Consider the following 24,821-nt stretch of genomic DNA (forward strand, 5'->3'; position numbering starts at 1 on the left):
ACATCATTTAATTAAGTCAATTTAATAAAGTTCATTTTAATAATATCTTCTTTATTCACATTTTTATTCAACCTCTATTATGCTCTTAATGTGCTGCCCCATTCATTCATTGAAACTCACTTATTATCAGAAGAAATAACGATGACCATTAAACATATGAAAAGATTTTCAGTATCTTTAGCCTTCATAAAAATGTAAATCAAAATTCTATCCCTTTCCAATTGGAATGGCTACTCTCAAGAAAACAAGAAATAGCAAATACTGGTAAGAGTGTGATGCAGCACACACATCAGTCCACTCCTGTCCTGAAGGGATAGAGCTGGTCTCTGTCTCTAACGCTCCATGTAAACTAGAAGGCTGAACAGAAGGGAAGCATACTGCCTGAGTAGAAAATGCAAAGATCCAAAAAAGCTTCTCTCCTTCTCATCTGCCTCTCATTGTCCTCTGGAAGGGGAAACATTGAACTCTCACTCAGCTTTGGAGAACAGATAAAGGCAATCAGGAAATAAAGCAGATGCTGGGATGCAAGGATAAAACTGCATATACAGCTAGCGATCTGTGTTATGAATTATGACACAGTTGGTGAAAACAGTGTAGTCTGAACAGAAATCCCAAGGTCATCTACTCTTAGATGCTTTGCAAGTTGTAGTACGGCATACACTTTTCATGCCAGCACTTGGGAGGTTGAGTCTGAGGCCACTCTGCTTTAACAGGTTGCTGATGGCTGGCCACACCCACATATTGAGGCCATGGTGGGGAGCATAAGGGGCAGGACATATAGGGTTGGCTTGAGAAATTATATTTTGATGTGACAGTTATAATCACTCCACTTTATTATAAAGTTTTCTACTCTGAAGGAAAGAAAGATTTCACAGATTGGAAGTAGGCTATCAGGTTAAAGAATGCAAACCATCAGAAAGTGTGTAATAGCACACTGACACTGAACACACAGTAATGATGAAAGAAATCATAGAAGGCTGCTAAGGTTCTGAAAACTAATTGGAAGCTTTATTTACATAAAGCATTACCTGCCTAAGCAAAGACATGACAAAGTGACTGTTATGGAGTTGTGTGCACTGTATTTAAATGCACTGTTCACAGAAAGATGGGTCCAGGAATAAATAGTACATGGCACACACACACACACACACATACACACACAGGGATTGCATGACTTCCTTGCTGTCAAAGTACCATGGCTGTGTTAAATTCAGTTCTATTAAGGAAAATGATTTTCTATGGCCAGTAAGGGGGGAAAATGGGAGAAGAATCGTTCAAAGAAGAGAGAATAATTATACCACAAAAGTATCCAGCGTTAGAAGCAGTAAGCCAATATCTGAAATAAAATAGATTATTTTTCCTCTTGTGCAAAACCTTAAAGGAGGCTTACAAATGCTCTCCCAAGTCCATTGTTTCTTTATCACCTTCTCACAGAGGTGTGTTGGTAGCAATTTAATTATGATCACATTTTTCTTTTTATTCATCCTATTGACATTGCTCTGGGCCTTCAACTCATGGCCTGGAGTTGCTCGAGGTAAAATCCTGGCTCACACTTAATCACTGTTCTCACTTAAAGAAATGAGGGTAAGAGATACACAAGCAGGAAGGTGGTGGTCAGTGAGGAAAAGCAAGAAGCCATGCACCAAAGCCTGCTTAAAAATGTCTCATTAAGACGTGATCTTTACTAGGTGGCTGTGCTCCCTGTGCGGTAATATCCTGAGCATGGCACTGAGGTGTCACCTAAAGCCAGAAAGAGAAGACACATGTGAAGTAACAGGGGGCTGGAACTGGAGCCTGCCACAGAGGACAAAGGACAATGCCTGAGAAAGTCAAGAGGGCAAAGTCACCTACCCTGAGAAGTACCAACTCACAGCCAGCAGCAGTCATGAGCCCAGCAAACTGCAAACTCCATGCTCAGCCCCAACTCCCCAAGAGGAGGAGCAAAGTCTCCATTGTGCAGTAGCAAGTCAATGCCTATCCAGAGCATGCATTCTGACCCTTGAGAATTTCAGAATCCTGCCTCAATCCCTTTGCACTGGAGAGATGGCTCAGCTCAGTGGTAAAACAAAACAAAACAAAAACAAAACTAACTGCTATTCCAGAAGACCTGGATTTGATCCCCAGCACCCACATGAAGACTCATAACCATAACTCCAGTTCCAGAGGATCTAATGCCCTCTACTGGCTCTCATGAGCCACCAGATGTAAGTTATTCACAGAGTTACATGCAGGCAAAACATGCACACACATGAAAGTAAATACATTTTTTAAAAACTCTACTTTTGGATTATCGTGGCAGCCATTTTTCTATGCAGTGCTGGGAACTGAACCCAGGGCTTTGTGCATGCTAGGCAAATTCTCTATATCCACAGTCCCTGCAGTTGGAATGTAAAATTAAATTAATTAATTAGTTAATTTAAAAAATTCTACCCATGACTTAATTCTAATATTCAGAGTGCCATTGTGACAAGCCTAGGAGCCAAAGGAGGCTCAGCAAGCAACACATTTTCAAGGTACTGAACAACAGCTTGAGGAAACTCATTAGGAGGAAAAATGAAATGATTTGTGGAGCTGTTTGAGGTTATTCCAACGTCAAGTATAAAAGTCACAGCATCTGAGATCTGAGGCCCTCCTTGAAGACAAGTATCTGAGAAATAGATCTGAGCAGATGTGTACAGATGTGTACACAGCCCTTTAACACCAACATCAGTCAGGGGTTCGGGCCCAATGACCCTGGGTCCCCAAGCCCCCATCACAGATGCTGACATGCGTTTCCACTTGACTAAGTCAGTCACTCTGCATCCACAGGGGGAATGCCCCATCACACAGGTCTTCTACCCTTCTCTCTGTGCATCTATTCCTGACAGAGATGAAAGCCAAGATGATTGTAAACAGCCTGACAGCTCTTTTAAGACAAAGGAAATGATTCTTAGCTGGTTAAAGAATTAAAAACAACCCATGCCAAAATAACAAACATTTCAGAAAACAGAATTAGGAAAACACATTATGAGAAAACAAGCTACTGTAGGCTGTGTTTTTAAATACCTTTGACAACTTATTTTGCTTCTAATAGACTCACATAGTCCCATAGAGGTGGCCTATTACCTTTAATCCTTCCAAATGCCACTATTTTAAACAACCTTGCATGGTTTGTTGAGAATCATCCTCATAAAAATGTCATCTTGCTTGTCCCTGAGATGCTTCCCCCAAAACCAGTTGTTGCTCCTTCCATCTTCCTCGCACCTGATCTCTCCTCTTCCTGTCTCCCCCACTTGCCTCCACCTGCAGTGTCTATTCTATTTCCAATTCCCAGGAAGACTCATATGACTCTCCATGAACCCTCCATGTGACTTAGCTTCTCTGGGTCTGTGGATTGTAGCATGGTTATCCTTTGCTCTACAGCTAAGATCCACTTATAAGTGAATAAATGCCATGTTCATCTTTCTGGATATGGGTTTCCTCACTCAGGAGGACTTTTTCTAATTCTGTCTATTTGCCTCAAATTTTCATGATGTCATTGTTTTTAACAGCTGAGTAATAGCTAGTGCTATTGGAATACCTCGTGCAATGGAAACTCCCAGTACTGGATGAGGATGACAGCAAAGACTCATAGCCTGAACTGGCCATCTCCTGTAACCAGGCAAGACCTCTAGAAGAGGAACTGGGACACCAATCCAGCCACATAACCTTCGACCTACAATTTGTCCTGCCTACAAGATGTGCTGGAGTAAAGGTGTTGGAGACATTGTGGGAGTGTCCAACCAATGAATGGTCCAGTCTGAGAACCATACCATGAGAGGGAGCCCAGCCTTGACACTGCCTGGAGGGCAAGGACCCAGAGGCTAGATAGCTCAAAAATCTAAGATAGAGCCAGACATAACCGCCAAAATAAAATTTCAAAGAAATTATGCCTAATGATAGTGTGCTATACTCACAGATCAGTAATTAGCCCAGTTGTCATCGAAGAGGCTTCATCCAGCAACTGTTAGAAATAGATGCAGAGACCCACAGCCAAACATTAGGTGGTGTTTGGGGAATCCTGAAGAAGAGGGGAGGGAAGGATTGCAAGAGCTATAGTGGTCAAGGACATCACAGGAAAACCCACAGAATCGACTAACCTGGGTTCATAGGGCGCACAGAGACTGGACCAACAGCCAGGGAGGCTGCATGGGACTGACCTAGTCCCTGCATATGTGCATTACAGTTGTGCAGCTTGGTCTTCTTGTGGGACTTCTAAAAGTGGGAACAGGGGTTGTCTCTGCCTCTTTTGCCAGCTTTTGGGACCCCTTTTCTCCTAATGGATTGCCTTGCCTTGTCTGTCCTTAAAAGGAGAGGTGATGCCTAGTCTTATTGCATCCTGATATGCCATGTCTAGTCTAGTTGATAACCACAGGAGACCTACCCTTTTCTACATAAAAACTGGAGGAGGAGTTGATAGGGGCATAGATAGGAGGGGACAGGAAACTGCAGCCATGTTGTAATTAATAATAATTTTTTAAAAGTCATCTGGTGATCTTTGATATTTTATTAAAGAGAGAGAGGAGGAATAGAGAGGGGGAAAAGAGAGAAGGAGGGAGGGAGAGAGAGAGGGAGGGAGGGGGGATCCCAGCACTTAGGAAGCTAAAGCAGGGTGATTGCTGTGCGTTAGGGGCCAACTGCAGCTGTATAGTGAGATATCTTATTACAAAACAACAAACAAAAGAGCAAATAGCATATAGCTCAAGATCGGGCATAGGCGGACTCCAACCCAATCGGCTTTATAAATCGATATCACTTTGTATTTCAGCACCAGGTAACTCTATTTAATTTGTCAGTTTATTGTTTCCAGTCTTAGTTTGGAGCTTTGCGTTCTGATGAGTTGTCGAGTTTTAATTGAGTGGGCAAACACTCATCTAGAAAAGTGGCTATGTTCAAACTTCTCAAACCACTGTGGTCACATTGAGCTTCCCAGGTGTGACAGAAGTGCGGCACTCTGTCTCCTGTGTTTTATAGTGTTTATGGCAGAAGTCACAAACAAGCCGCGATGAGTACCCAAGCCTTCAGGTGGGTTTTTCTTTTTCTCTCCTTTACTTTGTCTCTCACTGGTTTCATTTTTTGTTTTTGTTTTTGGTTTTTCTTCCATCTTCTTCTTTTCTCTCTTCATACAACCCTTGTCAGGGCAATTTTTTTTTATTAATATCAAATGAAGAGGTGCATGTGTCTTCACGTTGCTGAAGGGTAGAAGTGAGCAGGTGAATCACCATATACGCTCCTATTCTCCCAGTTCTTAGCAGCTTCTGCCATACGCTTGAACCCACCAACCCTCTGCAGGCAGATGCTCACCGCTGCTGTAATGTCCTGTTGCACAAGGCCAGACACTCTGATTCTCATCTGAAGGACATGCCCTTCCCAGATTTTGCAATGTAAGTTCTACAACTGGCTTCCATGATAACTTTCACCCCTTTCACTCACCAGGAGCACTGGAAATAAAACCATTCGGCCAAATGTTAGGATAAAATGTATTCAAAATCAATATCAGTGGATTCCATAGATACCCAAGTGATTAAACATTACCTATAATTTGGCCTGATGATGCAGGATGATGTCGGGGTAGAAAGTGCTAGTAGAAAAAGGAGGAGGCTTTTCAAAAAATTGTCCAACAAAGAAGGAAAAAAATAGTGAGCTGACAAAAAAAAGTACAGGGATGAAAAACAATCACAAAGGAGGAAAATACATGCTACCCACAACTACACTCTCTTGGGTACAGCTTAAGTACCACCACAAAAGAAAAAGGAGTTGTCTACTCATGTACATATTATATAAAGCAAGCAGGTTGTATTTGTACACACACACACACAGAGAGAGAGAGAGAGAGAGAGAGAGAGAGAGAGAGAGAGAAACAATTAAAGAAAAATGAAATAAATTTGAAAAAGAGCAAGGGGCACAGGAGAGAGTTTGAAGGGAGGAAATGGGAGGAGAAAGTGATATAATTATAATCTCATTTTTTTTTAAGTTAAAAACCTGTCGTGTTAGAATAACAGCAGATGATGGGAAAGAGGAAGGGAGAATCCGAGCTTTCTCAGGAGGTAACAATGTCATGCAATCATTTGGAACAAGAGCAAGGACATCCCCATGTTTCAGGCAAATCTATTAATGAAAGTCCTGCTGGTTTGAGTGCTCAAGCCCACCTACAAGTCATTAATACACCCTAATCTCATCATCTTCTAAGTCAACAGTTCTTGCGACATAAAAACCTTAGTTTCATTATTTAAGCTCATTCCCAATATTTAATAACAGGAGACATTTTGAGGGCACTAACAGGGTTACTTGTCAGGAACTCCTTTTACAGAAGGCTAAAAACAAGCCAGGAGTGACACTTGAAATTGATCATCCTTTTAGCCATTCTGTCAGACTTCCGAAAATTAATGAGTGGGCCGCAGGAGGGAAGTGGCTTACCAGAACAGCACACAAATCTGCTGATCTCGACTCGCTGAAATTCTGCTTACCTAATGCAAAGCTTTAAGCACCTCACTTCTGCCCAGTGCTTACAGCCTAGCCACGTCTTCTCTTCTTGGTTTCCTTCATATGACATTACTCCCTCCTCAGGCAAGTAGCAGCAAAACACTAAAGAAAGCAGAGGTCTCGGCCTCTCTGTTGATGGTGCAGCTATCCAGTGAGATATTGCTCGCTCCGCCTTAAACTACAAAATCGCTGGGCTTATATAAAAGAAAAAAAGTCAAGATTCAGAATGCACATATCATGTGTTCAACAATATCAGCTGGGTACATTCTATAGAGAACCACGAGAGACTAGAGATGCAGTGAGAGAGGTACCTTGGTAAAGAGATAACTTCATGAGGAAGGTGATCTGTGGCAAAGCTAAGACCATGCTCTCTATATAGAAATGGCCTCTGCCATTTTTCTATATAACCACACAATACATATGTCCTATCCCTGAATACTATGGTGTACTCAAAGGAAAAATATAGAGAAACCCAAAACTTTAAGGATATCAAGTGACACCATTATCAAGGTCGCTGTCAATTCAGCATAATTGAAAAATAAACTCCCTATACGTACTTTTGCCCCTCACTTCTGTATAAACCCTGGGCCCTAGATATGCATCTTCAGCTCCAAGCTATTGCAGGCTACACAGCACCCAATGGGCCTTTGAGAAAACTGCTCTGGCTTGCTTTTATAGGCATTTGTTCTTCCTTCTCAAATCAGTTGTAAGGAGGTTAGGCTTATGTTGCAAATCCTCTTTTGTGGCCAGTATTTTACTTTTTTCAAGTAATATGCATTATTTTATGACAATTTTTTAAAAAAGCAACATAAAAATTTACTGGTAATACAAATTGCTATGGAGTTTTTTTGTGTGTGTGTGTTGTTTTGGTTTTGGGGTTTTTTTTTTTTTTTTGGTTTGTTTGTTTGTTTTTGTTTTGTTTATTGATTTTTTTTTGTTTTGGTTTTGGTTTGTTTGGTTGTTGGTTTTTTTGCTACCATAAGAAATTAAAGAAACCATTAAATATTTAGGAACAATCAACATCAGAAGCTTTAGATCCAACTGTTCATTGTAGGCCCTGAAAAAGCCATAAGCTCCTTTTTTAGAAAAGTATTTTTTTTCTACAAAGAATCTCATCGGCTATGCAAAAATCTGTAGTTTTTTAGGGAAGCAAATGTTGAGCTGCACTTGAACTTTACATTCTTAGCAAAACAGTTGCCTGAGCACATACACACTCCACACATGTTAGGACAGCCATTTATTCATCATCCTCATCTTGCTCCTCCTCATCTTCAGCATCTTCCTCCTCCTCTTCCTCATCTCCTGGTTCGTTCTTCTTTGAGCCACTTGGCCTACTAGGCCCCTTCTTCCCTGCTTCACCTTTGCCCTTGGGGTGGTGTGCAGCAGTATCCTTCTCCTGCTTCTCCTTTAGTTTAGCTGCTTTCTGCTCATAGGGTTGTTTATCTTTGGCAGACTGTTCACACCACATCTCACCCAGTTTCTTTGCAGTATCTCCAATAGACAGGCCCGGGTGTTCGTTCACTTTTGATCTTTGGGAAGAAGGCAGACAGTGGTCTTTTTAGAGCATTAGTATCTTTTTCCTTCCCTTTCTTATGACCTTTGGTGGGAATGTAATTCTTCATCTCCCTGTCATAGCGAGCTTTGTCGTTCTTGGACAATCGTCAAACTTTTCCTTTGCAGACATGCTCTTCCATCTCTCGGAGCGAAGCTGACAGAGGAGTCAGGGTGCTTCTTCTTGTGCTCCTCCCGGCTTGTCTACAGGAAGAAAGCCTAGGGGGAAATTTTGCCCCACAGCTTGTTGGGGTCTCCTTTGCCTATGGTGATGGCAGGTGGCATCTACCTGATGGTGCAAGCTCTTGCCTCAAAGCCCGTCGACGAGACCAATCGCAGGACACACACATGCACGCGCACCCACACGCACACCAATATTTAAATTTTTAAGTCTCCTGGCCCACTAAATCAGCTAACCAGGTTTCATACAGAGACTGAAGTGGCAAGCACAGGGGTGCATAGGTGTGCACCAGGTCCTCTGTGCATACGTTCTGGCTGTTAACTTGGTGTTTTTGTGGGTCTCCTAACAGTGGGAGTGGGTGTGTCTCTGACTCTTGCCTGCTCTTGGGACTGTTTTCCTTCTACTGTCTTGCTTTGTTCAGCCTCTGCATCTCCAATAGACAGGCCCAGGTGTTCACTTTTCATCGTTCAGAGCAAAACAGGAAGAAGGCAGGCGGTGGTCTTTGGGAGCATTAGGATCTTTTTTCTTCCTTTTTGCCTTATTATATCTGTTTGGTTGTTGTCTCTTGGAGGCCTGCTCTTTTTTTTTTTTTTTTTTTTTAAGAGAAACTGAGGATGAGTGGGTCTGGGGGAGAGGGAAGCTGGGAGGGATGGAGGGGAAATTGTGGTCCATGTGTATAGGATGAGAGAAGAACCTATTTTCAATTAAAAAAAAATCTTTATCCCTCTCCCAAGGTCCAGGGATTTTATGGAAAGAGGAACAAAAAGACTGTAGAGCCAGAGGCAGTGGATGACCTCGAAAACAAAAACAAGCAAAAAAACAAAACAAAACAAAAACAAACAACAACAACAACAACAAAAGTGTTTTCTGAATACAGCAGTGCTGTGGTATACAAGACTTGTGAGAGCTCAAGTCAGGCTAAGTTCCAGTATCAAGAGGGGAGATGGGCAGGAAATTTTACCCTTAGCTGAGGAGCTATTGGCATTTGATAGCTAATGGGAGAGGAAGAGGCATTTTTCTTTAATGGTGTGACACCTGGTAGGTAAACCACAGTCCAGGCCAGCTCACATCCTAGAGTAGTTGGTACCTTTTTGTGAAAAAGTTTAAATATATAGTTATAGATATAGATATAGATATAACCTTTACATATCTGTACTTAACCTATACTTTGAATTAAATAGATCCCATGGCTGGTCCTGGATCAATAACTATTAAACAGCACTACCTCCACTTGAAAGCAGGATTATATTCTTAAAAATACTATTTTTTGGTAGGTGCAGTGAACTTTATTGATGGTATTCAAGAGAGCAGGGCTCCCTGGGCCCCTCCCATTATTCTGGCCTCTAGGATGGAAACTATGAGGAGAGATGCTCAGTGTCAGGGGCAGAGTTGGAACAGGGACTCCTCAGCAGCTGAGGGCCTCTCTCTTTCTCTCGTGTCCTTGCTGGAATGGGTGGTCCATGGAGGCTATGAGGTCCACCACCTTGTTGCTGTTGCAGAATTCATTGTCATATCAGGAAATGAGCTTTACAAAGTTGTCATTGAGGGCAATGCCAGCTCCATCATTAAAGGTGGAAGAGTGGGAGTCACTGTTAAAATCTCAAGAGACAACCTTGTCCTCAATGTAGCCCAGGATGCCCTTTAATGGGCCCTCAGATGCCTGCTTTACCACCTTTTTGATGTCATCATACTTGTCAGGTTTCTCCAGTCGGCATCTCAGATCCACGATGCACTCATTGCAGGTAGGAACATGGAAGGCCATGCAAGGGAGCTTCCTGTTCAGCTCTGGGATGACCTTACCTACAGCCTTGGCAGCACCCGTGGATGCAGGGATGACGTTCTGGGCAGCCCCACGGCCATCACACCACAGCTTTCCAGAGGGGTCATCCACAGTCTTCTGGGTACCAGTGATGGCATGGACTATAGTCCTGAGTCCTTCCATGATGACAAGGTTGTCATGAATGACCTTGGCCAGGAGAGCTAAGCAGCTGGTGGTGCAGGAAGCATTACTGACAGTTTTGAGTGAGTTGTCATATTCTCATGGTTCACCCTCATCACAAACATGGGGGCATCGGCAGAAAGGGCAAAGATGATAACACTTTTGGCCACATCCTCCAATTGGGCCCTGGCCTTTTCCATGGTGGTAAAGACACCAATAGACTCCATAACATACTCGGCACCAGCATCAGCCCATTTCATGTTAGCGGGATCTCTCTCCTGGAAGATGGTGATGGGCTTCCCGTTGATGGCAAGCTTCCCGTTTTCAGCCTTGACTGTGCCGCAGAACTTGCTATGGGTAGAGTCATACTGGACCATGTAGACCATGTAGTGGAGGTCAGTGAAGGGGTCATTGATGGCAACAATCTGTACTTTACCAGATAAGAACCAAGCCCTGGTAACCAGGCACCCACTATGGCCCAATCTGTTTTCCAACCTTCACCATTATGTCAAGGGACCAGGCTGGCACTGCATGAGAAGATGCAGCTGTCTCTGGAACAAGGAGGAGCAGAGAGCCAAAAATACTCTTAAACACCCAGAAATCATCCTAGATAAGAACTAACAAAATTATCATGTCCAATATTGTTGTCGTCCTTGTGTAGCTGGTGTTGAGGCACTCATGTCGGTGTGGCTTTTAATATTCATAAGAGACCAATGTCACAGCAAACGTCCCCAAAGCTCTTACATCCTTTCCCTTCTTGTTCCTCTTTTGCAGTAATAGTTGATGCTTAGATATGGGAGTTGCATTGTAAAAGCAACTTTGCATTTCAATTGGTTGTGCTGTTCTTTAATGGCCTCCATCTGATGCAAAGAGACATTTCCTTGACATTCTAAGGTGGATAAGGAAAATCTCACATGAGGGATGACCCCTACACAAAGAACTACAGGAAACGGAGGAAAGCTGAGAGCAAGATAAATAGTCTCCCCCGGGGAAGAGCACAGTAATTGGTTATCCAACACCACATGATCAGCCTTGAAAACACACATACATGTGAGTGACATCATAGAAACTGGGCAAGTTGTATTTATGTGTTTAGGAATGTATATCACCATACATATACATGTAACAACAATTTAAAAGAGGGACACGAATTTGAAAGAGAGCAAGTGTTGGTGTAATATATGAAAGGGTTTAGAGGGAGAAAGGAGAAGGGCAGAAGTGTTGCAACTGCTTTATAAGCTCAAAAACTAAAAGAAATGTTCTTTTTAAACATACAAAAAATTAACCAAGAACATGCTCCCATTAACTCCCCACAAGTGAAGAATTAGCGTAAATCGCCGAACAAGAGCTGGTCAGAGGCGATTAGACATGAACCATTTCCTGAGATGTTTGGTTAAGGTTGGTAGAATTAGAAATGTTGAGAAGAGGGAACTCAAAAGCAGGGATGCATTCCAAGTGATGAGAAGATCACACGAAAAATCAGGAGGAATGAGCAAGTTGGAAGCTACAAGTGAAATGAAGCTATGCTAATTTTTTTTTAAAGACCCTATGGCAGTTTGTTTTAATGGGTCTTGGTTTAAATTTATTTTCTTACAATACTGCTATCTTTAAACACAAACAGTGGAATGAGAAAAAAAAAAAAAAAAAAAAGCATTGTCACCATGCCTCCATTGTGGTATTCAAAGTGGATGTAAATTGAACATATTAAAAAAGACTTGCCATCCACTCTTCCTAATTCTCTACACTAGGCATGAGCGGCTGCACATCCGAGTGGGGAGGGGGGAGTGGCAATAGGCTTATGTATGCATGACTGCCATCAGAATCAGATGCTTCATTTATGGACACATAGCACATAAAAGAACAAATCCAAGTACTTACTATAGTGGCTGGTGATTACTGACTATTCATTTAAAAGGTATTTGGCTTTTTCCAATGTAACCTTCATGTTCTTTGTGAAGAAATAGCCCATCAGGCCATTTTCCTATAAATTATGCAGTTCCCTATTTATTCTTCTTCAAGAATCTATGCCCTGCTTTATATATATATATATATATATATATATATATATATATATATATATATATATATATATATATATATATATATATATATCTGTTTAAAGGTTCCTACAGCCTAGGGATTGTAGCTAAAATACTGGAATCACACTAGTAAAAGAGGGAAAAAAAACTAAATTAAGCTCTGAAAAGGATGCTGCCCAAGTTAATTCTTCCCTTGTGCCCCAGTGAAACTCCCTCTGACAAGCAGGGCTAAAAATGTGTTCCCGTAATTGCTTCTTTCCTCAGCATTGCTGAGCAATTGCTTTGCGACTCTGCCCTCCCGGCACACATACATAGAGTTATCATGATGTGATCCCCAGATGACGCCTAGACCCAAAGAGCAATGTTTTATAAATCCTGTAGTCAAGAAGAATGGGAAAGATTAGCTGGAGAAGTAATTCTGTTTTCAGTGTATCGGCATCATAGGCTTTCATCCAGAAAGAAGAGAAATGCACCCAGAATGCAATCACAGCTTGTACTTGGCTTTATCTATCCTCTCTAGACGGTAGCCCACATAGCCAAAGACAGCCCATCTGCATGCCTGAGCCTCTCAGCATCTGTTCCCATCAAAGGAACAGCAGAACACATGAAATGTCTTACATCAGAGAGATGCTTTATATCTTCAGGTTATCCCTGAAAGAATGTGTCCATCCTCCCTGGCATCCGTCTTAAAAAAAAAAGGTCGACTTTGAAACTCCCCTGGGTTCCTTCCCTTTAATAAAGTGAGGTGCATATAATATTGTTTCTCTGTTTCTTTTTAAAATCACAATTACGTTTGGATAAATGTGATAGAGGGCACATGCCACAGGGCATGTGTGGGGCTTAGAGAACAACTTCTTAGACTTATTTTCTCCTTTCACCTTCATATGGTAATCAGGGATCACCAAGCTTTTGTGGCCAGCACCTTTACCCACCAAGCCACCTTGCCAGTCTCTGCATTTCTAGTTCTTGAATTCTTCCTGAGTCTGAATATACTTTAGGTAGGCACATACTCTTTAAAATTCAAAAAGTATTCTTAGAGCTTTCGGTGATAACTATTGCCCTTTTTTTTTTTTTTCTTTTTTCGTAAAAGCACTTTTAAAGCTGATATTTGTAATGCTCAAATGTTTGAAAACAAAACAAAACAAAACTGCAAAGCTATTTGGACTGGCCAGATTGCAGGTTTGCACAGTGGAACCTGCAGATGTTACTTATTGCCAGCTCCCGGTGCCTCAGTATTTTGACCTGGAGTGATCGAGGTATACAAAAAGCACCCAGATCTTTTGTTTGCAAATTTGAGTACTTATTCCAGAGGACATCTGTTGATCCCACAGGATTAGAGGTTTGGTGCCGGGCTACTGATTATTTTTATTGGAAAAAGTGGCCAAAGTTCTCACTCCAGAACATACCTTCTTAACGTCTAGAAAGGAACTGCTTTGCTAGGCTCTAACCTAGCTTTCCTATGAAAACCAACTGATCACGATCTTTTCTGTTTTCTTTATTCATTGTAGCTGTTGAGTCCTCCAAACAGCTGGGTACACATCTTTGGAGCATCTTACTGGAAACTTTTCTTTGCTTTCTATGGCTGCTCAAATAATAATAAACTCCAGAAAAGGGGATTTAGAATAGGTCATATAAGATGGCAAACTTTAGAAAATTGCTTGAATGGATAGTACTACAATCACATCGAAAAATCACCAAAAGTTTCAAACTTAATTATTTCCCCCCTCCAAGCCAAACCATATGTCAACAACTGAAAACTGGGTTGCATGCTTATGAACCTATGTATTCTCAATGGGATTGTCACCTTATTTTGTGTCATATTTGGTCACTAGGTAGACTTATATTTTTTCTTAACCTCAAAGAAACTTAAATTGTAATAGTTCCCACCCTGAGAGAATATGTATGAACATATTCCAACAACCCAAGATCTATTGTTTTCCAAGTTCCTAGGTTAAGAAAGAAAGAAAGAAAAAAAGAAACCCTACTGCTCCAAGGACACAGAGCCAACATTCTCCCCTTCCTAAAATATCCCATTATGTTCAATGATTGAACAAAAAGATAACTATCCCTTGTGGCTCAGAAATATGGATGATGCATCTCACTAACGTTCAGTTTCCTCTGGCTGCTGGCTCAGTTTATCTCTCCTGTTTGACGGCGGGTAGACCCACTGCTTTGACTTATTCTGTTACTTACGTAACAGAGGCTAAGCCACCAAGGTCAATGTTGGCTATAATCCATCATGTTGCCAATATGTCTGCCGTGATTGATGAGACATTGCCCTGCAGGGTCTCTGACTTCTGTTACTGTCACATTTTCTTGTCTCTCTCACCACATCAGGAATGATCTCCCAGGTATGGCACTGTTTATCTCCCAACAACCCTCTGGATTAAAATAGCCAAGGAACTGGCCTATGTCCACAGAACAATGAGAAACCAGGACCAGTGTTTTTAAGGACCCAAAAGGTGTGCTGAAGCAAGCAAAGCCTGTGAAAAGAAAGGACCCTTTCTTTCCTTTGCTTGAGTGTTAAAATGTGTGATTCTTATGTAAAACCATAGCCATGATAAACGCATTTCCACCACTAAATCTCAAATGATGTAAACAAACCCATTAAAGTAACCTTAAATTTTTAGAAAGTTAGCAATAAGTCAGGGAGTTTTATAGCTGTTTTTAAAAGGGGGGGGGCTATTCTTGCTGTTGTTGATAATAGGCAATTTTGGAGACATGATTAAAATTCTAACCCTGGGTCAATAAACACAATACTCTCGAATTTCAAGCGTTTCCTTGAGGCAAACCTGACAACTCCAATACAGACAAAAGCACTGAAGTCGATTATGGGGGAAATGTAAGTAGTTCATGTGTCTACTTCCTCTTGGTCTTCTCCTTTTAATCAATAACACACTGAGTCTCCAGATTCTATTGAATTAGGTTTACAAAGCGCCTTTGCTTCCCCCGCTCCCCCCCCCCCCCACCTGTCGCTAAGAAAAATCATTCACGGCATTCTGGATCTGAAGTAGGGGAGACTGCATGAATCAAAAAGGTAAAAAAAAAAAAAAAAAACGCTCCCTCCCCAGGGAGGCTGCCAGCTGTCTCATTGATTCAGCTCTGCTCCTGGCTGATTTGGAGGCTACCCTGGCATCTGATCCAGAGAGCGCCTTGTAATAAGGTGCTACAATGAAAACTGTTACCAGGGAGAAACAGAACATCTGGTCTGGACAAAAGCAAAGTCCATTGCTAAGAAGCCGCCTGGCCATCGTTGCTCAAGCGTGAAGATGCCTGGTCCTGTCACCTGAAAGAGATCTTTGGAGCCAAATGAGAGAAGATAAAACAGAACCACTAGGATAAGGAACCCCATGGAAGAAATAATGTGTTATTTTCTCATCACTTCTGCCTAAATGTAAAATAATTTCCAGTCAGCCTTCTGGGAGTTTGCTTTTCCAAAACCTAAAATTTTAAATCAGCAGAGATGCACTGGTTTGTGTCTCCTCACTCTGTGATCTGAGATTTGTAGGGTTTTTGTTTATTTAGCTTTGTTTGGATGGCTAAAGCTTCCCTCGCCATCCTGCTGTTATAAGCAGAGCTAATGATTGGCATGCATTTTGTAAAATTATTTTAACTGCCAAGGACCTACTGATGCAAGCAGCCACTCAGAGACCAGTGAAAAGTGGCATGAGGGACATACACCTGCCACAGGCTTTCTCTCAAGCTGAGCACCTACACTGCTCCCAGGAGGGTATGTGGCTGTCCAGGTTGTTTTTTTCAGCTTATTGTTGTTTTTGTTGCTGTAAGTCCTGAGCAACACCTTTCAGAAAAGGAAAATCTGACTTCCAATTGCCTTAAAATGCAGATTAAAAGGGTGGAAAAGGGTTTTCCCTGTTGACAAAGACCCTGTCAAAGTGAGAGCCATTATACTCTACATAAGGTTTGGGCATTTCATTTCTTTCCAGAGCCATCTGTCTGAATTTAATTCACTGATAATTTTATCAGTCTTCCCAGGCTTTGCCTGAAACCTCTCCATTGCATTTTTCATTCTCCACAGATGTTAACTCTTTGAATGACAGTCTCAATGCCTTTAGAATTCTGATGAAGACACAATCTCTCTCTGAAGGATCCATGCCACAGACAGCTCTTTCCCACTGCTCTGCTACACCCATACTTGGTCTTTCAAAAAAAAAAAAAAAAGTTGTGCTTGTCTGAGGCAAGCTGATCTACTTGTAAAACTATCCATCATGTTGCTGAATAAGATGCCTACAGGGCACCATCCCAGGCACATGAGAGACAGCTTTCCATACCTTTGGAAACATGTTACTAGAATATATTTTGTAGGTGTATCACCTATCTTCCTACCAAAGTCATCCATATAATACTATCCTTAGGAAAATGAAGGTTATCCAAAACTAGTAATCCATTTAAAAATTAACCATTTGAATAAACTGTTTCTTTTTTTCCACAAGACAATGGGGGCTTTTTGTTTTGTTTTTCATTTTTACTTTTTTCTTTTCTCTCCCCACTCCCATTATTTATTAAGAGGGGCCTGTGCAATGCCTAGGCTGCATTGGCCCTGCTATCCCAGCTTCCTGCATGGTTGGAATCTTAGGCATGTACCACTGCATCAAGCTTTCACTTATTTTTTTTTATAATGTTTATATTTCATCAATGTGGCAAATTCTTGAGAGGGAAAAATAGAAGGAAAATTGAATTTCAGCTTATGGTTTCACAGGTTTTGGTCATCATGAGTCAGCTGCATTGTCTTGGAGGAGTTTTGTAAGGCGCAACATCATGGCAAAAGGGGACAGTGAGCAGAGTTGCCCACCCTATGGTAGTCTGGAAACAGAGGGCCAAGAAGGGATAAGATGCCCTTCATAGGCACAGGCCATAACTCGCATTCTTTGGGTTCCAAGTAAAATGTCTTTGTATTGTTGATGGCACATCTTGCTTTTGAAATTTCCAAGTAAGCATTTGTAAGTATCTATATTGATGAGGGTTTGGTTCTAGCCACTAAAGGAAATCAGTAGAAAAATTAACAAGATGCCCACAACTCAGATCCTTGTGGTCCAAGAGGGAAAATGACAACTATCACAAAATGCCACACAAACATAAACAAGAGAAAGATTTATCTTACCAGAAGCCCAATATAGATTTCACAGGAGAAATCAATAATTCCTGGGGCTAGGAAAAGTAGGGAAGATATGAGGAGTAGAGATGAGAATGGGGGTGTTTCTCGGTATAAGAAACGCTGGTGTTAGGAACTTGTATGGAAGAGCTGCAAGAAGTTCTGGGAGCACAGAATGCTCACTGTAGCTGGATCCTGGGGATATGAACGGAGGAAACCAGAGACACAGAGATGGGAGAGAGTCATGATCTGAAGACGGAAAGACACCGCTGAGAAAGAACGAAAGACAACGTCAGCTGCACTTTCAGAAGATAACTGCAGTTACTTCTAGGGCAGATTGAAAAGAGAGATACTAAAAACAGGGAAAAATTGGAAATGGCATGATAAGGAAAGAAATAGAAGCCCTAGGTTAGGGCAGGTGCACTTGCAATGAAAGTCTGTAAATTTGTTCAGACTTTCCAACCAAACAGATGGAAGAGATGTGCTCAAATTAAAAGACTCAGGTGCACTGAAGAAAACAGCCAGAGTAGTATGCTTTGCAGGTTTGCTTCATTCTAGGATAACACTTGGTTGGCACTGTTTCCCAGATGAACCCAACCCAGCCCTTTGGGGAAATGTCTTCCTCACACTGAAGAATTGTTGCTTTCTTGATTTAGCACTGATGATGTTTCATGAGCAATTACAAACACTCTGACATTTGCTTTTGTTCCTGTAGACTCACAAGTTTCAGCGGAACAACATAATCACCAGAAAACAAAGTGTTGACCGCATGGTGTTCCAAACCCAAGGAGCACAATATAGGAGAATGATGGGAAAACACAGCCCTTCAGTTAAAATGGTAGATGGCACTTTAAAATAGAATATTGAATACTTAACAATGAAAATGTACTGCTTAAAACTGGAGATGGTGATGATGATGATGATGATGATGATTGGTCCGGTGAAGAACATGATATATAGTAACTGAAAATGTCAGTCTTCTCATGGATATTTACTTGTATGGCATGTGTTAATTTTTTTCTGAGTTTGAAGATTGGTTATGGTTATAAACCAGGCCTTCAGAGTAGAAAAACTCCATTTAGAGCAAAGTTTATTTAAAACTTTCAAAGGAGGCACCTAGGGAATAAGTGATATGAAATGATGAAGGCTACTGTTTGCCAAAATGCGTGGCCCTTTCCTCCTAGATAAAGAGGTAGACTACATTTCCCAATCTCCCTGTGGCTAGGTAGAGTCCAATGGACTTCTGCTCAATATGTGGAGGAATGCTGAGTGAATGTATCAACTGTCAATAAAGCACTGTTTAGCCAATCAGCTGGGCAGAAGGACAGGAAGTGGGAGGCGGGGCTTCCCGGAGAAGAGGAGAAAGTTTGAGGGTTGGGGAAGGGATGAGGTTTTTGACAGTTGGAGGAGGATGGTGGGGACTTGACGAGGACTGGCCCAGGGGTCATAGTGGCAAGTGCTTGGAATATATGTATGTTATAAAGTTTAGAGTAATTTGTTTAGTTCACGAGTAGATTAGAATCAGTTCAGACTCTGTCCGACGAAGTGCTGGCAGCTTTAAAGTATGTTTCAGTCTCCCTGTGTCAGTTATTTGCTTTGTAGATGGAACAGATACAAAATACTGTAACACCAATATAAAACAGCTTGAGATGATGGTGTTCGCTTGACAGCCTTAGAATCTTCTGATGGGATCTTCAGTATTCCTTCTTTATTGCTTTCTGATACAGTGAAATGTCAAGGCATTCCACAGCCCTCAGGACTGGCCAGGCCAGTGAAGGAAAAATACTGAGTGTGACTGTTTTCTCATCAACTGGACTATGATGTGCATGAGAAGAAGACTTCCAAAAGTCATTATGCGATCAGTCACTGAGACTTAAGCACTATGTGTGGTAGCAATTAGCTCACCCTGCCTGATAAAATTTTAGACTTTATAGTCAGACAGAATGAGGCCTGTTGCCTCAGCTCTGTAACATAATAAACCCAGAACCCATGACAAGTAACTGCGTCTCTTGTATCCTCATGTTTCCTATAAGTGAAAGAGAGAAAATAGATCTTCTGTGATTATAAAATACAATATATGTAATTTTGCACAGTGCCTGGCAATAGGAAGGATATGATAGAAGGTGGCTATTAATATCTCAGTAGAGGGGACATGATTTGTATGGAATTATTAGCCAGCCTGGAAATAGCATTGGAAAGTGAAGCGAGAAGCTAACTTTGGAAGAAATATTCAGCTCAAACATTTCCTGGAAAAGATAACTACAATTTTATCTTCATCTCTTATGAAACTGTTACTTCTAATTATAAGAACTTCTAGAACAATAAGCCTGAGATTAAGAGTTAAGACTCAAATTCCAGTTCTGAAATTCCCATCTTTATTCATAACTAAATAACTGACATTGACTTACTCTCATACCATAAGCCATAAAACTAGACAAAATATATGAAGCAATTGTTGTCAGGATTTGACAACAAACTTCCCAGTTTGTAGGAAGCTCCTTGAAGAAAAACACATGAAGTGAGTTTCACTGTGAGTCAATATTTCTCTGTAAGGCACATTCTGAGCTAAATATACAAGCTGAAAGTCTTTTTAGGCAAAGGATGGCGAGAGAATTTTCCAGGAAAGACACTGGAGATGATGCAAATTCAAGTATTAGGGCACCCAAATGCTACATGAACATATCTCTCAGGCCCTGGGTGAAACACCGGGCAACACATGAGCCAGGCAAGACTCGGTGACACTACTCCTAAAGCAGCTGCAGGGAATTGACTTCTTGGTGAAAAGCCCATGAGGTTTGAAGTTTGAAGGGACTTTGGAGTCCCAGAGAGCCAGCATAAACTAAAGACTTCAGTTAATACCTTGGACATTTAGTTAATAGCCTTTGAGCCACACACTTGAATAAGGGATAAGCCATAGGACTGGAAGGGGAAGTGTTCCATAGTTCCTCTGTAATAAGATCAAAACCTCACGTTCCTCAACCTGTGGACTACTGAAAAACTGAGTCTGATCATTCCTTATTATGGAGTGCTTATCCTGTAGACTGCAGGTGTGTGAAGTAAAAGTATCCTCCTCAACTCACTGTGCATTGGATAGCACACTGAACTTCTGAAAATATCCCCATACATTATCAAATGCCTTCTGGTGTGGGAAAGCAATCCACATGGTCAAGAATCCACGCACTAAGACCTAAGCAATCCTCCATGATGGTTAGTCTAAACATGAGTCAACATGCTTTAAACACATAATCTACAAACCAAGTAACATCCATGATGTATAGCATGCATTGTTAAAATTACTATACTTCCAAACAAGCAAAGTAATTTAAAGTAAAATAAAAAAGAGTATTCAGTAGAAGTGGTTTCCCAGGATGATGCAGGTGTTGGAAATACCAGATAAACTCTCTTAAAACTCTGTTATAAGCATTTTGAAAGATTTAAAGTAAATGGTAGCAGGAATTGTGGGAACCAGGCCCGACTGGGCTGCCTGCCTGTCTTGCTGTTGTATGTCCCATTTTTAGCAGCTTTCGTGTCTGTGCTTATGTTCATTAGCCAGTCATGGTTCCTGCTCTGAGAACGTACCCCTCCTTTCCTTGGGACTTTCCTTCATGTGCGCAATCACCTCTTGAGGGATTTCACCTGCAAGTGGCATTCCGGCTTTGCTGCCTATAAAAAGGCTGTTTGGACGCTGAATAAAGGCGGCTGCTCTCTTAGCATGAAGGACCCGCTGTTTTATTGTGTGTTAAATCCGCAGTCCATACAGCAGTGGTGCAGGCGCCACAAGGAATGAGTGACAAAATATAGATTATCAATGCAAATGTTGGAACAATAAAAATGAACCAAAACCTTCATTAAGGTTTTAATGAAGACTATATGAACTATAAAACTTCACTGGATGTGTGCAAGAGCAATTGAAACACAAAAACTAAAGCAGCAAAGAGCTTGAAGGTGGATCAGTAAGAAGCACCCAAGCTGGAGCAAAGAAATAAAAATGCATTTGAAAAATGAGTGGGACTGATCCAAGATGGCTGCCCTGATCACACACCACTTCTGAGCAGCAGGACAACCAGGAGTGCACAGCAACCTAACAAACAAACTAAAAGCTACAAAGTGCAAGAAAGGAAATACACACAATCTCTACCACTACCAATATCAAAATGAAAGGAACTAAAAATCACTGGTCATTAATATCTCTCAACATTAATGACCTTAATTCCCCAGTTAAAAGACACAAGCCAAAAGAACTGATGTGAAAACAGAACCTATCATTCTGTTGCATATAAGAAACACACTTCAGCAATAAAGATAGACATTACCTCAGAGTAAAGGGTTGGAAAACTGTATTCCAAGTAAACAGACCCAAGAAACAAGCTGAAGTAACCATTCTAGTATCTACTAAAATAGATCTTCAACCAAAACTAACTAAAAGAGATGGGGAAGGACACTTCATCCCCATCAAAGGAAAAATAGGCCAAGATGATGTCTCAATTCTGAATATCTATGCCCCAAATGCAGGAGTACCTACAAGAAACATTACTAAAGCTTAAATCACACATTGAACTGCACACATTAATAGTGGGAGACTAAATTGAGAAACAGTGAAGCTAACAGACATCATGAAGCAAATGGGCCTAACTGATATCTACAGAACATGTCGCCCAAACACAAGAGAATACACCTTCTCTTCAGCATCTCATGGAACTGTCTCCAAAATTGACCATGTAAATGGTGACAAAGCAAACCTCAACAGATACAATAAAATTGAAATAATCCTTTGCATTTTATCAGACCACCAGGGATTAAAGCTGGACCTCAACAACAAAACAAACAACAAAAAGCCTAAAAACTCATGGAAACTGAACAATTCCCCACTCAATGACCTCTGAGGTAAGGGATAAAAGAAAAAGAGAAATTAAAAACTTCCTAGAATTCAGTGAAACTGAAGGCACAACACACTCCAACTGTTGGGACACAATGAAAGCAGTGCTAAGAGGAAAGTTCATAGCACTAAGTGTCTTTATAAAGAAATCTCATACTAGCAACTTAACAACACACCTGAAAGCTATAGAACAAAAAGACGCAGACACACCCAAGAAGAGTAGACACCTAGAAATCATCAAACTCCAAGCTGAAATCAATAAATTAGAAACAAAGAAAACAATTCAAAGAATCAGCAAAACCAAGAGATGGTTCTTTGAGAAAGTCAACAAGATAGACAAACCCTTAGCCAAACTAACTAAAAGGCAGAGGGAAAGTATTAAAATCAGAAATAAAAATGGAGACATAACGACAGACACTGAGGAAATCCAAGGAATCATCAGGTCTTATTTCAAAGGCCTATATGCCACAAAATTTGGAAACCTAGATGAAATTGACAATTTTCTTGATAGCTACCAATTACCAAAATTGAATTAGGATCAGATAAACAAATTGAACAGTCCTATAACACCTAAGGAAATAGAGGCAATCATCAATAGTCTCCCAACAAAAAAAAAAAAAGCCCAGGACCAGATGGATTCAGCATAGAATTCTACCAGACCTTCAGAGAAGAGCTAATACCAATTCTCTTCAAAATATTCCTCAAAATAGAATCAGAAGGAGCATTAACAAACTCATTCTATGAGGCCACAGTCGCCTTGATACCTAAACCACAGAAAGACTCAACCAAGAAACAACATTTCAAACCAATTTCTCTTATATGAACATTGATGCAAAAATACTCAATAAAATACTCTCAAACCGAATTTAAGAGCACGTCAAAAATATCATTCACCATGACCAAGTAGGCTTCATCCCAGACATGCAGGGGTAGTTTAATATACAGAAATCTATCAATGTAATTCATCATGTAAACAAACTGAAAGAAAAAAACACAATTGAAGGAGAGACACACATGTTTTTTGTTTATATCACAAGTGGGGGATGAAAAAAAGACTTGTGAGAAAGCAGGTGATGTTTATCTCCTTAGAAGTTGAACCACCATGTGGGGGAGATTGGTTATTAACCAGCTGAAAAAAATCCTTGAACAAATTCTGAGAGTAGGTATAAAGTGAGACTTGGTTTTTAATAGCTTAGTAGTATTCCATAGTGTAAATGTACCACAGTTTCTTTATCCATTCTTCTACTGAGGGACACTTAGGCTGTTTCTATGTTCTGGCTATTATGAATAAGGCTGCTATGAACATGGTTAAGCATATGCCCTTGTTGTGTGCTGGTGCATCTTCTGGGTATATTCCAAGGAGTGGAATAGCTGGGTCTTGAGGAAGCCTTATTCCCAGTTTTCTGAAATAGCATCAGATAGATTTCCAAAGTGGCTGTACTAGTTTGCATTCCCACCAGCAATGAAGGAGTGTTCCTCTCTCTCCACATCCTTGCCAGCATGTAGTGTCACTTTAACTTTTGATCTCCCATGCTCATGGATCAGGAGAATCAATATAGTAAAAAATGGCCATCTTACCAAAAGCCATCTACAGATTCAATGCAATACCCATCAAAATATCTATATAATTCTTTACCGACCTTGAAAGATCAGTTCTCAACTTTATATGGAAGAATAAAAAACAGGATGGCTAATAAAATCCTGTACAATAAAAGACCTTCTGGAAGAATCTCCATCCTGGATCTCAAGCTGTACTATAGAGCAACAATTATAAAAACAGCATGGTACTGGCATAGAAATAGGCTGGTTGATCAATGGAATCAAATGTAAGACCAAGAAATAAACCCACTCACCTATGGACACTTGATTTTTTACAAAGAAGCCAAAGTCATACAATGGAAAAAAGAACGCATCTTCAACAAATGGTGCTCGTCTAACTGGGTAGCTATGTGCAGGAAAATGCAAATAGATTTATATCTATCACCTTGTACAAAACTGAATTCCAAATGGATTAAAGACCTCAAAATAAAACCAGACACACTAAATCTAATAGAAGAAAAAGTGGGTGAGCTCATTGGCACAGGAGAAAACTTTCTGAACAGAACACCAACAGCCCAGGCTCTAAGATCAACCTTACAAAACTGAAGCTTCTGCAAGGCAAATGACAGTGTCAACAGAGCAAAATGACATCCTATAGACTGGGAAAAGTTCTTCACCAACTCTACATATGACAAAGGGTTAATATCCAGTATATATAAAGAACTCAAGAAATTAAACAACACTAAACCAAATGACCCAATTTTAAATACGGGGTACAGAATTCGACAAAGGATTCTCAGCAGAAGAATGTTGAATGGCTGAGAAACACTTAAAGAACTGCTTAAAATCCCTAGTTGTCAGGGAAATGCAACTCAAAGGGACTCTGAGATTTCATCTTACTCCCATCCAAATGGCTAGGATCAAAAACTCAAGTGACAGCACATGCTGGTGAGGATGTGGAGAAAGAAGAACACTCCTTCATTGCTGGTGGGAGTCCAAACTTCTACAACCATGTTGGATATCACTCTGGCTCTTTCTCAGGAAATTGGGAATAATTCTACCTCAAGACCCAGCAATACCACACC

General features: G+C 40.8%; 2 pseudogenes; both read right to left on the reverse strand.

Moving 5' to 3' along the window:
* Nucleotides 1-7,738: 7,738 nt before the first annotated feature.
* Nucleotides 7,739-8,337, reverse strand: LOC127194120 (high mobility group protein B2-like; annotated as a pseudogene).
* Nucleotides 8,338-8,464: 127 nt separating this feature from the next.
* Nucleotides 8,465-24,821, reverse strand: part of LOC127194122 (glyceraldehyde-3-phosphate dehydrogenase-like) — a 134,212-nt pseudogene continuing 117,855 nt past the window's right edge.

The sequence above is a fragment of the Acomys russatus genome, chromosome 10 (assembly GCF_903995435.1).
Source record: "Acomys russatus chromosome 10, mAcoRus1.1, whole genome shotgun sequence".
NCBI lineage: Eukaryota > Metazoa > Chordata > Mammalia > Rodentia > Muridae > Acomys > Acomys russatus.